The sequence below is a fragment of the Triturus cristatus genome, chromosome 1_1 (assembly GCF_964204655.1).
Source record: "Triturus cristatus chromosome 1_1, aTriCri1.1, whole genome shotgun sequence".
NCBI classification, from domain to species: domain Eukaryota; kingdom Metazoa; phylum Chordata; class Amphibia; order Caudata; family Salamandridae; genus Triturus; species Triturus cristatus.
In genome coordinates this window covers 891,604,177-891,617,606 of record NC_140579.1, presented here as the reverse complement: position 1 = coordinate 891,617,606, position 13,430 = coordinate 891,604,177, and the positions used below count along the sequence as shown (strand labels likewise).

Here is a 13,430-nt window from a genome sequence, read left to right as displayed (position 1 = left end):
CACAGCAATGCGCTTCAAAGAGTGTTCCACATAGCGCTGCCTTATGTGAGTTTGCCACATAGACCTGTGCTTCGGTGGGGGTGCCACATTGCAATGCACTACTGAAAGCATTCCACATTGCGCTGCGTTCCAGGAGTGTGCTACATAGGACTTCCCTCTATTTTCACCTCATACAGCAATGCACTTCTGAGAGCGTTCCACATAGCGCCGCGTTGTGGGAGTTTGCCACATATGACTGCTTCTGTCGGGGTGCCAAAAAGCAATGCACTTCTGACAACGTTCCACATAGCGCTGCATTCCAGGAGTGTGCCACATAGGACTGCCCTTCTGTGTGCGTGTCACATAGCAATGCACTACTGAGAGCGTTCCACATAGCGCCGCGTTGTAGGAGTTTGCCACATGGTACTGCGTTCCTGCTGCAGGCCGAGATTGCACAAATTATGGCGTTGTTGATTCAAGGTTATTTTAAATATGTATGTTTTTGAAGGCTCATGATTAACTAATAAGTGTGCCATTTACCTATCTGTTTCTAGTGAACACAGTAATTACTGTAAAACAATACCCTTTTTCACAGCTATATTTTCTTTTGCCCTTTATGGAAAAATGGGCTACGGCATTTTTTGACTACCCACAGGGTTTATGAGGTTATTAGAAGTTGCAGGGTAATTTTCACTCCTTTACCTTTTATGTTCTACTGCGCATAGTTTGTGGTAGTATTATTCCATGCAGGTCAAATTTATAACTGGGATGCCATTAAGTTGCACTTTCACCTCGCACCATCACCTCAGCGCAGCACCACCTTACCACCAGTGCAACACGACCACAAGCAAAGCCCCACCTCAGCAGCAATTCATCACTAATGCAGCAGCACTTCAGCATCAGCACAGCACCAACTCAGCACCAACTCAGCATTAATCAGTACCACTTGAGCACCAGTGCAGCACCAGCGCCTCAGCATGACTCAGCACCACAGCATCACTCAGCTCCACCTAAGTATCATTAAGTAACACCTCCGCATCAGCACATTACCACCTCAGTCTGCCCGGGATATGTGTAATCTGTTGATTCTCCCCTAATGTCTGTCCGCTGCTCGTGTGGTAATTCAGGTACTATTTCCCAACTTCCACCATCCCATTGATTATGTCCTCATCCCCCCCCCACTTCCCCCTCCCACCCATAACAAAAAAACAATAACAAACAAGCATTACAACAGGCAGTAAGAAGTTGCCAGCATAACCAAGAAAAAAAAAACCAAGAAGACTTTTTTTTTTTTCTTTTTTTTTTAATAGGGTCGTTCAGTCGTACATAATGTCTTCTTGGTTATATATTTATACGGTAACAAATGTTCATAACACTTTTTTATTATGCCTTTTCAACATGCTACACAGCAGCCACAATGCTCTACAACATAGCTTAAAGATATTGGCAAAGGCAATTGCTCTGGCTAAACACTTATAAGGTCCCAAAGGCGAGACCTATTGGCTATGCCAATGCTTGTTATAAAGGTGGTACAGGAGCGGATTAATCTCATACATGTATTTTGATCTCTTATTTCATCCATTATCTTGGTCAGGTTCTTCTTCGATGCCTCTCCTTGCTGCAGACGATGGCAACAAAGTTTCGCCTCTCAGCCCAAGTTGACGCCAACCGCTGGAACGTTGATTATTGAAAGAAGAAATGTGATGCTTTTTCCATTAAGATCCGGTAAGTTGGCCTGGCAAAGTAACTGCTTTTTTCAGTAGGGCAGTTTAACCACTCAAAACTGAGATGCAAAGCTGGTAAAAGCAGTGTAAACTGGTCTGTATCGGTTTTTCCAACTGTGATTGATTGTTTCTCAGAATGGAAAAATATTAAATGTAAACATAGTCTGCAGTTCAGGGAGCCTTAACGCTTTCTATTATTCGTCTGTAGTCATTACACTTTACCAAATGACGTAAACTAACAGCAACAGGTCGAGGTCATATCAGTTTTTCTCACATACAGATTTCTGAGAAATAGTGAAGAAAGTACGAACACTGTCAGTAGTGAACTAAGATTAACTTCATGACGCCATAACTCTTGTGATAACCACCAGATGCTTGTGGCAGTCTGCCAGCTTGACAGCTTTCAGGAGAGTTCAGTGAATCAATCGGAAGCGTTTCACACCACAGATTGCTAGAAAACACCCAGCACATACTCTCCTTATACTGTGAATAGAATGACACAACACAAAGAGCATAATGAATAGAGCTGTACGCTTCTTTAGTGGGTCTACGTAAAGTACTCATGGAACAGTGCACAAATATAGTTCATGTTGACTGCTACACACCTCTTGTATGCAAAGGTCTACCCACCTGCTCATTAACTCTCAAGCTCAAAACATTCTCAATCACATATGCACCATCACTTACTAAAACTGCCACCAATTGGCACAACATCAGATTGCCACTGTTGAACTTAACTACTTCCTCATTGTCAGCTAAACGATCCGCAATGACTCCTTCCCTCATGACCAATTTATCTAAAGCCATCAATATATTGACCAAGTACTCCACCCATGTGGACTTGTCAGATTTTGTTTTTTAGTTCGCACACAATCCTTCTAAATTCCTATGTCGAAGACATTCACTTTTACACCAAACTCAAGCTATTTAGCTTTACAAAGTAACCGTATCAAAACTCTAATCTGCAACGTTTTACTTACTGCCATGAGCCAAATAAATATCATCTGACCTTCACACAACATCATATTCATGCAGGACCACCAACCCCTTCTTTACATCTAGCCAGTTATGTATCCGGGCATTACACTGCACTCCTGCACATCAACCCTCCCCCCTCCGTGCAAACGGTGGTGCAACTATAGTGAATGAGGAGTATAATAATAGTTTATTTTCAGCTTTTGGTAATCTAGACCACCTCCAGCTATTCCACCAACTGTTGATTCAGTGAAGTTCTACAGTGATTGATCTCACAGCGTTTTAGTAACGCATTCAGTGGTTTCCAATGGGTGTTCACCCTGAATATCGATCCTAGAATATTGATGGGGCACAATATCAAGAACAAAATATAGAGGAAATAAATATCGACAGGCAAGTATAGATTTTTAATACCCAACTCTACTAATAAGTACCTATGCAGTACATATATCTTCAAGGTACGTAGCTGTGAAGTTGGAAATAGTGAATCTATAATTCACTATATGTACTTACCCTCTTGATATTTTGTCCCTTTATATTCTCGTTTTGATATTCTTGTACCACAGTATTCTGGGGCATGGGTGCGTTGATACTCGGTAGTACAATCTTTCTTTCAAATGTCCTATCTCCTATATTCTTTACCATGTCTGTTTATCTTCTGGAGGCTCCAACTGCCAGATTGTGTACCACTTAGTAACAACTACAGGAATCCATGGAGCTCTGCTCAGCCTCTCTTCCGGTGAAAGGTCAACTTACCTATCTTTGCTTCCAATGAGCATATGGTTTGAGCCTAAAATTACTCTGGATCTGCTGTACATTTTTCGGTTTTGCCTGCACATTGCTTGTGCTGTACTTGTGAAACCTCTTGTAAGGCAAAACATTTTTTTAAGTGTCTTAGAGCCTGCCCATTACTCACTTTTACTTACCATTGGTTGGCTCCCACATCACTCTTATTTCCTTGCTTACTATTAGTTAGCGTCTCTTGCTGGCATCAGGCTTCCTCCTGGGCTTCAGTCTTTTGTCCCTGCCGTGAGCATTGACCAGTGGAAGTTAATTTCCTTGCACTGGCCCCAGGCATCTGCAGGTACTACAGGTTTCTTTTTTTTTTTTTTTAACCTTTAGTTGAATTCCAAGTTTCCTATTCCTTTGCTCTGCAAGCTACTTTCAGAAGGGTTGTGAATTACCGACTGATGGCATTGTCGTTTCTCATCACCTTTCTTTCTCTCTCAATCTTTAAGAAGGTTTTAACTGAGATTCGTTAAACAATTTTGTAATTGTAAAAATGTAAATTATTGGCGTGCTATACATCCGCTGCACAAACTCTCTTTATTCATCTCTTGGCTTAATAGTTGTCAAAACCATTTGACCTTCACCTCAGACATCAGAGATAATGATTTACCTTTCCTGGATCTGACGCTACACTCTCAAGATGGTATCATGGGCACCAAACTCTTTAGTAAACCAACCGAGCGTAACACCTTGTTAATGTATAACAGTTACCATCCACGTAGTTTACGTGACGGCTTACCATATGGACAGTTCCTCCGGATCAGGAGGAACTGCAAATGGCGAAAAGATTATTTTTGCGAAGCAGCCATCTTATCGGAGAAACTTACAAATGGAGGGTAACCTAGACATCTAGTGAAAAGGGCCTCCAAGAGAGCTTGGTATAGCCATAGGGAAATACTTATGTCACCATCTAAGAAATCCATCAATCAACGTATTCACTTTGTATCCACATTCTGTCCCTCTAGTAATAAGGTCAGTAAAATAATCCAAAATAATTGGACGATTCTTCGGGCCTCAGGCCTATACAAGGATCCCCCTTTGTTCTCCTGTAAAAGGGGCAACAACCTTTCTGACAAATTGGTTCACGCCATTACATGGCCTGAAAAAGATACGACCACTCCATCAGTTCAATCAATGTGGGGCTTGTCCCTCATTATAGGCCATTTCAAATGTCAGACTTGCATTGCCTGTGACTTGACTTTTAACACTAAAGTTTTCGTCACGACTGAACGTACATACCAGCTGAAACAATTTTCAAATTGCAGGACAACCAACGTTATTTATGCAATACGCTGCCCATGCAATCTGTTATACATTGGTCAGACTACTCAAATGATAAAACAACGCATCGCTCAACACAAGAGCCGCATCAGATGTAACGTTGACATGGCACCATTGGTTACACATTTCAAACAATTCAATCATTCAGAAACTGATTTCACGTGGCAGGTGATTGATCGGCCCCAACTGTCCACCCGAGGTGGCAACCTACAACATCTACTCAATAGATGCGAATGTCGCTGGATTGCTCGTTGTAACTCTGTAAACCTTGGCCTCAATTCACTTGATGAATGGAATGCTGTTATTACAACACCCTATATTTCTTAGATCTGTCTATACCCATTTTGTACGCATTATGCTGTTCCGAGATAACCCTCTGACACTCTAATTTATCTATGTAAGTCTCTAGTCCACTCAGCAGGTTCTTTTTCTTTCTCTGAACCACACTGATCCATGTTTTTATGTATAAAACACCCAACAATTTTGACTGTGTTGCTTGACCTGTTGCAATTCTTGTTAATTTAATTCGTGGGAATATGTCTATTCATTCTTCATGTATGAAATTTGCTGTTCATGATGTCTTTAAACAAATGCGATGTTTTCTTTTCCAATTTATTTTAAGTTTTTCGCCATCTTGCCTCGAGGCGTTTGCCCCACCCATAGCTCCTCCGGGATACTTTATTCTTGTAATTTACTTTTTCTAGCGGACACTTCGTCTATTATTAATAATTATTTCATTGGCATGTATGATATATAACTGTTGTAAATATGCCTTCTTGGATGATTTCCACATTTATATATGTTTATCTATGTGGTTAAATGTCTATTGCGATGTAATCGTACATCGCTTACTTCAAATATTAATTTTCTGGCATATATGATGTAGAACCTTTGTAAATATGCCCTTTTATTTGATTTTCATGGTTATTTACGTTTATGTATGTATAATTGCTGAATGCGATGTAATTGCACAAGAACCCTCTGTCTCCCATCTCTATTCTTTTGCCATCTTTACCTGGGGCGTAGTTCTCTATTCACAGTCCCCCCCGGGGCACCTTGCTTTGGTACTTTATTCTTTCTAGTGTTTTTGGTGTCTATTTGTCCTGCGCACTCCGGATACCGGCTTTACTTAAAAGTAGCCGTGTTGCTCCCATATACCCTCTACTCATTCCGGTGATTGATTCCTGCCAGTGAATGTAACGTTGCTCGCGGCCGCGATTACACCCCGCTTCCTCTATTAGAAAGAAGTTACCACTCCGCGTGTGGCGTACTTCGGATATCGCCCTCATTTATAGTTTGCCTTACCACTCCCATACACGCTTTATTCGTGTTGTTGATTGATCCTTGCGAGTGCATTCAACATTGCTCGTGGCGGCGATTATCTCCCGCTCCCTTGAAGTATCTGCACTGCAAGTTCGTAAGACACTTTTCACATTTCTTGTCATAGTTGTCTTGTGCAAACCTCACCCCTATCGGTATACTCAATTTAATTTGATAGTTTGTTTCTCGTTTCCCCATCCCCCCCCCCTTCCCGCCCCTCACCTTCTTTGTAGCTCGAGATTTATTGTTAGTTACCCTTGTGCCACATCCGGAGTAACTGAAACCAAGCCCTACTAGATAACTTGACCCCTGGACCGCCTGGCCATATCGACACATTGCTTTAGCATGGATGACGGCAACAAGCACTTTCCGGTATGAATAACTATCACCATGAGTTATTACCCTTACTGGCCCCTCCGTATCTGCTGATTACATTATCTGCTTTTTTCTCTCCTTCCAGTCATGATGCCCCCTTGATCTGCATCCCACATTCATTGATAGCGATCCTTTCGCGCCATCCCTGCGATTACTTTGTTTTGCGTGCCTTCAGGTGAATTCCCTTGTTCACTATTTCACCTTTCTATATATCTTTTCTATATATAGTTTATGCACTTTCATAGTCTTTACTCTATTTTCTCTTTCCTTTCTAAACAGCACTACGTAAAAGCTGTAGCCATTGTCCTGATGATGACCTTTATTCAACAAGGTCGAAACGCCGTCGACATTACAGTGTAATGGAAAATTTCCTAGCTAACGTAACGGAAAGTTTCAATTATATTAAGGACTCGGAGGCGAGGATTATGCGTTAGCTTTCTTCACTTTAATAATAGCAGCCATTCAAAGTCAAAACAAACAAACTACTATTCCCATGCAACATAGGGAATAAACATTTTAATCATAGATTGGTGCATTAAAGAGGACACTCTAGCCATGGACAATCAGAAGTCCCCCCCGGGCTTGATAGTCCTTTGTTTGTGACCACCCTTCCTCTTTCGTCGCTCAGTCAGCCAGGAAATTCATATCAGGAGTCTTGTTTGCTCGAGTCCCCTGGAAAAAATAAAGACGGCGTAAGCGACAGTCATGGCTAAGGCTCAGCCCTGTAGAGGAAAGTGACAACGCATATACGCAAAACATCACACTAGAATGTCACGTAAATACTCTACTTACCCCAGTACGAGGGAGGGAAGACAACAAATATGTACCCTGGGTGGGATAATCCTCGCCTCCGAGTCCTTAATAGAATTAAAACTTTCCGTTACGTTAGCTAGGAAATTTTTCATTCTATGTCAGGACCGGAGGCGAGGATTATGCTCGTTTAAAGCTTGCTCACGACCAGTTGAGCCATGTTAATAACCGGTTTGAAGTAAAACCGCTTAAAGGTTGAGTCCGAGGACCAATCCGCTGCATTGAGGATGTCCTCTAGACGAGCTCCAAGGGTAAAGGCCTTGGAGGCCATAGCTCCTCTTGTAGAATGAGCACCAAAAATACTCAAGTCTATGCCTGCTTCCTGCATGATCCAACGAACCCAATGTGCAATCGTTGGAGAAGAAACCGCCTTGTGAGGTTTCTTGAGCGCAATAAGCAACTGGCGCTCACCAGGAGGTCTCAGTTCCTCTGTCATCTCCTCGTAGGCCTTGAGACAGGCCACAACACAGAGCTTAGGAGAATCAGGGAAAGCAGGGTAGGAGACGGTAGTCGTCCCACACTTGGTGCGCCTACGAATGGTAAATGTGACACCGGTGGGAGAAAAAATTCTCCCGGAGACATCCAGGGCTCTGACATCGGAGACCCGTCTGCAAGAAATCAGGCACAGAAGCATAGCCATCTTAGCCGAAAGTTCATTCCTGGACAGGAATCTATTCGGTTGCCAAGACTGAAAAAGGTTCAACACTCTATTAACATCCCATAACTGGAAATACCGAGGTTCCGGGGGAAGTGACGGACGTATACCCCTAAGGAGTCTACAAACCAAGGGATGTTCCCCGACAGGTGTACCATCAATTAAAACGTGACCAGCGGAAATGGCGGACCTAAAGGTGTTGATGGTCCTATATGCGAGGCCCTCCTCTGCTAGGGAGGCCAAAAAATTCAAGATGGCGGTGACATCCGCTGCCACAGGATTGAAACTCCGTCGCAGACACCAACGACACCATCGTCTCCAGGAGGAACGATAGCGCTTGAGGGTACTGTCCGCCCAGGCCTTGGACAGGAAAGTCTCTGCCGCTCCCGAAAGCCCCGGGACTGTCCATCGTCCCCTGTAATCCGCCACGCCATTAGCGTTAGGGAACCCTGTTCGATCAATGGGTGAGGGCGTCCGTCCGGACTCAGAAGAGTAGGAAACTGGGGGAGTAGGATCGGAGAATCCCAGGAATGTTCCAGTAGAACCGGAAACCAGACTTGAGACCTCCAGATCGGCGAGATCAGGACAATGGACGCTTCCTGCCAGCGAACCTGGGCCGAAACCCGGGTTATCATTGCGAACGGGGGAAAGGCATAGCCCACTTCGTTCCTCCAATCCTGAAGGAAGGCATCTGTCCGCTCTGCCAGAGGGTCCGGCTTTCAACTGTAAAAGCAGGGAAGCTGGAAATCCAGACGGGAGGCAAACAGGTCGATTGAAAAAGGACCCCAAAATTTCTGTAGATCTGGAAACACCCTTGGGTGGAGCTTCCAGAGACAGAGATCGTGAAAGTGGCGCAAATGAAAATCCGCCACCTGGTTGTCCTGGCCGGGCAAGTACTCTGCTGTGACCGAAATCTGACGGTCCAGGCAATACTGCCAGAGACTCGCCGCCAAGTCCTAAAGCGCTCGTGAGCAAGTGCCCCCAAGGTGATTGATATATCGGACTGCGGATATGTTGTCCATTTTGAGGAGGACACAAGAACGAACTGACTCTCTGGTCCAACACTTGATGGCAAATGAACCCGCCAAAAGCTCCAGGCAGTTGATGTGCAACCGCTGCTCCAACGGAGACCAGACACCTCCTGTGGTGAAGTCGCCACACCGTGCGCCCCAGCCTGATCTGCTCGGGTCTGACTCGATAATTACATCGGGCGCCGAACCGAGGATGGCCCGCCCATTCCAAGCTTCCATGTGGGTCAGCCACCATTGCAGTTCCTCCCTGGTTTCCGCTGTCAAGGTCACCTTGAAAGAATAAAGGCGGCCCGTGCGGAGATGTTCCGCCTTTAGGCATTGCAAGGCTCTGTAGTAAAGTGGCCCAGGAAAGAGGGCCTGGATGGATGCCGACAGGAGACCCACTATCCGAGCCAATTGCCTGAGAGAGATTCGAGCCAGTGTTAAGGCCCTCCGAAGTTCGTGGCGAATCTTCATCTGCTTGCGCACAGGAAGGCTGAGGGTGTATGCCACAGAGTCGATCAGAAAACCTAGGAAAACCACTCTTTGAGAGGGCACCAGAGTAGATTTGCGTTCGTTTATCACAAACCCCAGATTCTGGAGAAGATCTACCGCGGTTTGCAGATGTCGAGACAGGGTGCACGGATCCTGTGCCACAAGCAGGATGTCGTCTAAATAGACAATGAGTCTCAAGCCTGACGCTCGCAGGCATTCCACTGCCGGCCTCAAGACCTTGGTGAAACACCAGGGAGCGGAGGACAGACTGAAAGGAAGTGTGGTGAGCTCGTAGGTGTTGCCACGCCACTGAAATTGAAGGAACCTGCGATGAGGAGGGAAGACGGGCACCGCTAAATAAGCGTCTTTCAGATCGAGGCGTGCCAACCAGTCCCCTGGGCGGAAGATGTCTCGCAAGAGATGGATCCCCTCCATCTTGAAGTGGCGGTAGACCAACCACTCGTTGAACTCCAGCAAGTTGATAACCGGACGTTGACCCCCATCCACCTTGTCTACCAGAATGAGGTTGCTGATAAAACCTCTTGGATGCAACATGGCTTTGTCTACAGCGCCCTTGGAGAGAAGGGTCTGGACCCCGTGGTCGATCAAACTCGCGTCTACCTCTGAAAAACAAAGTGGCCTGGGAGGCACTGTTTGCACCGGGGTGCCCAGGAATTCGATATGAAAACCCCTGACTGTTTGAAGAATCCAAGCATCCCCTGTGATAAAGTCCACATTGGGGAAAAAAAGCGCCAGACGGCCCCCCACTTTTAGACGGGAAGAAGGGAGAACACTCACCGGAAGTAATGGAGCCGCCTCCTCCTCTGCCGCCTCTGTTCTTGCCTCGTCTACCCCTGGTGGGGTAGAAGTTTCCGAAGCGGGCTTGATCCTGATATTGTCCCTGGTTAGAGCCTTGTCCTCTGGTCTGGTTTGGACGGCCGGACGAGCGGCCCCTAACTCGTCCGGCCCCTCTGAAAACCCATGGGCGAAAAACTTTCCTGATGGAAAACTGAGCTCTACCTAGGGAGGTGAAGGTGTTAATGAGTTTCCCTAGTTCTTTGATGAAGGGTTTCCCAAAAAGGCCACCTTGAGCTACAGGACCTGCCTCTGTGTCCGCAAGGTCTCCGAGCTTAGGGTCTACTTTAATTAGGAGAGACCTGCGTCGCTCAGTGGACAGCGCGCAGTTGGTGTTTCCAAGAAAGACTACCACTCTCTGGGCCCATGAGGAGAGATGCTCCGGAGATATTAAAGAGCCCGAAACTTTGGCTTCCTCCTCCATGTCTAAAATCTTGGTAATCGGCCCCAAGATATCCAATAACTTATCTTGGCAGGCACGCCATGATCTGTCTATACCTTTTTTGAGGTCTTTAACGAATTTCTGCAGGAATGTCGCCATTCTGGGGTCTATTTCGGGGGTCGCAGCCACCTTCCCGTCTAAAGTAGGGCGACAACACTCTGCCCTAAGGCAATTGCAAGTGGCTGGCTCCAGCGGTCGGCGAATCCTGGTGGCCACATACTGGGCGACTTTTTGAGAGGGTGCCCAGTCAGAAGAGCGTGGATGCAAAACGTCATACGGTCCAACATGTCGGCACACAAGCTTGTGTCTGTCGCAGGAGGTTTGGCAGGGAGCCATGGGCGGGACCGCTCCAGAGAAGCGTCCGCATCGCCCTGGTCGTCAGGGTCCCCTCCCGGGAAGTAGAAGGTAGTGGAGGAGGAATAGAGACGGGGTTTATCGGGGCAGTGCAACTAGACAGGAAAGCTTGCTTAAGGCGAGCAAAGGGGTCAGAACCCGCCCTCGCATCTCTAGCCCACTTTGGTGGAGGTGAATGGTCACATGAGTTAGTATTGGTGGCAGACAAACCTGAGTCTGAGGATTGTGCGACCCTGGTTAGTTTTTCACAGGCTTGATCAATTTTTCACAAAAGTCTCTCTTCTAAAGGAGTCATGGCCAATTCCACCGCCTTATGGATGGATTCATCCACCGCATCATAAAAATCATCACCCCAGGGCATAGCCCCCAAGGGGTCTTCCTCCCACTGCTCTTCATAGACAGCGTCGTCTTGGGAGGTTTCCATAATGTGCGGAAACAAGTATGGCCAAAAAGCCTGAAAAGGAGGTTATCCTGAATAAGGGTGGCTGGGCAGCAGCCAAAATATGGGCGGGCAAAGCTCGCAATAACAAAGGCTTGAAGCCTAGGACCCAATTCGCCCTGGTGCAGAAGGTATTGTGAAGGGCAGTCTGCCTAACACAGGTCCCTGCAGTAAACTGCGACACTGCTCAGAACAAAGTGTAAATGGCCTAAAATCACAGACCCCCACAGCAGGAACACCTCCTGCAGATCTGCCTAATGGCAGTTACAGACCCGAGTCACCGGGCGTTCACGGGGTGTAGTATGTAAAGAAAATGCCTAAAGGCAAGGTACAGACCCATGTCGGGGGCGTATAAGGCAGACTCTGGACAAGGCTCGCTCGCGGAGGTGCGCGCTGGGTTCCGATTCAGTTTGGAATGATCGGAATCTCCAGCGCGCCCGCTGCGTCAGAGAACATCAGAATGCGCCCTCTAGTGGCGTCAGAAGGCCACCGCGAGCTCGCACCATTCACTGCCGCTAGGGAAGTAACAAGACTCCCGCGGCTGCAGCGAACGCCGAGTAGCGGCGAAACGCTAAATAACAATACCAAAGCAACACGGAGAAAAGTTAAGATAAATAAAACATCTCTAAGTGGAGCGTGCCTACGGAAATGGCACGCGCTCCACCTAACCGCTCCGTGAGGGAAACATCGGAACGTCGCGCACAGAAGAGCCGCGCTGACAGCCAGATAATAAGCTTAAAATTACACAAATAAGCCAAAATTTGTGGTTAACAGTGAATAAAGCACCAAACCGAATATAGGGAATAACCCAGTATCGAAGGTAAAAAAAAATGTGACTTAACTCGGCTGCAGCAGCGAAGAAAGAGGAAGGGTGGTCATAAACAAAGGACTATCAAGCCCGGGGGACACTTCTGATTGATGCATTAAAGAGGACACTCTAGCCATGGACAATCCATGATTAAAATGTTTATTCCCTATGTTGCATGGGAATAGTAGTTTGTTTGTTTTGACTTTGAATGGCTGCTATTCTTAAAGTGAAGAAAGCGAACGCATAATCCTCGCCTCCGGTCCTGACATAGAATCTATGGCCACCACAGGATCATTTTAGAAAATCTTTAAAAACGAACTATTCATTGTATTTATATGGTTTGATCCTGAATAATTGTTAGATCTGGGGGTCTCTAGTTGGCAGGGTAGGTACCACTGTCCAAGTAGGGACCCTTGCTTCTAGTCAGGGCAAGGGAGATACACTGTTAAGATAACCCCTGCTCACCCTCTAGGCAATGTGTAAAGTATTTGTACCAACACTCACAGCAACACAGTGAAAAACACCACAGATTTACTCTACACCAGTTTAAAAAAAGAAGGTATCTTTACTAAAAACTTCACAAGACCAAATACTACAGAAAAACCACCATACAATTAAAAAGGTTACTTTAAAGCTAGTTCAAGAGTTTGTAGAAAGTACTCCAGGATGTAAAAATCAGTGTCCTGCACAATGCGACTCTCAATGCACAAAATGCGACACTCTCGTGCCCAACAGTACCTGTAGTTGCTCTAAGGTTCCCAAAAGCTATAACAATGAAGATGGCAAAGGCGATGCGATACTCCTGAGACCTTGGGGAGGCTTTGCAGCAGCCCTGCATCACGCAGCAGAGGTGGATGCGCCGGCTCCTATCTGTAGGGGGAGGATGCGATGACTTTGGCTTTCGTTGTGTAGGTTTCTTAGGGGGAAGCTTCACGCACAGGTACGGTGCGACGTTCTTCGATGGGGCGCGATGCGCAGCGCGGCATTGACTTCTGGCGCCGCAACCCTCGATGCGCCACGGGACAGGACTCTGCGTCGACTCACACAGCGACTGGATACTTTCACGCACCGGCAGTGGTGCGGCCCGCAAACTGGTTCTGCGACGACCTTCGCAGTGTC

The 13,430-nt window shown here is 46.3% G+C and overlaps 1 pseudogene; it reads left to right on the top strand.

Moving 5' to 3' along the window:
• The window catches only part of LOC146871249 (HAUS augmin-like complex subunit 4), a 208,387-nt pseudogene that overhangs the window by 48,091 nt on the left and 146,866 nt on the right, over positions 1-13,430 (top strand).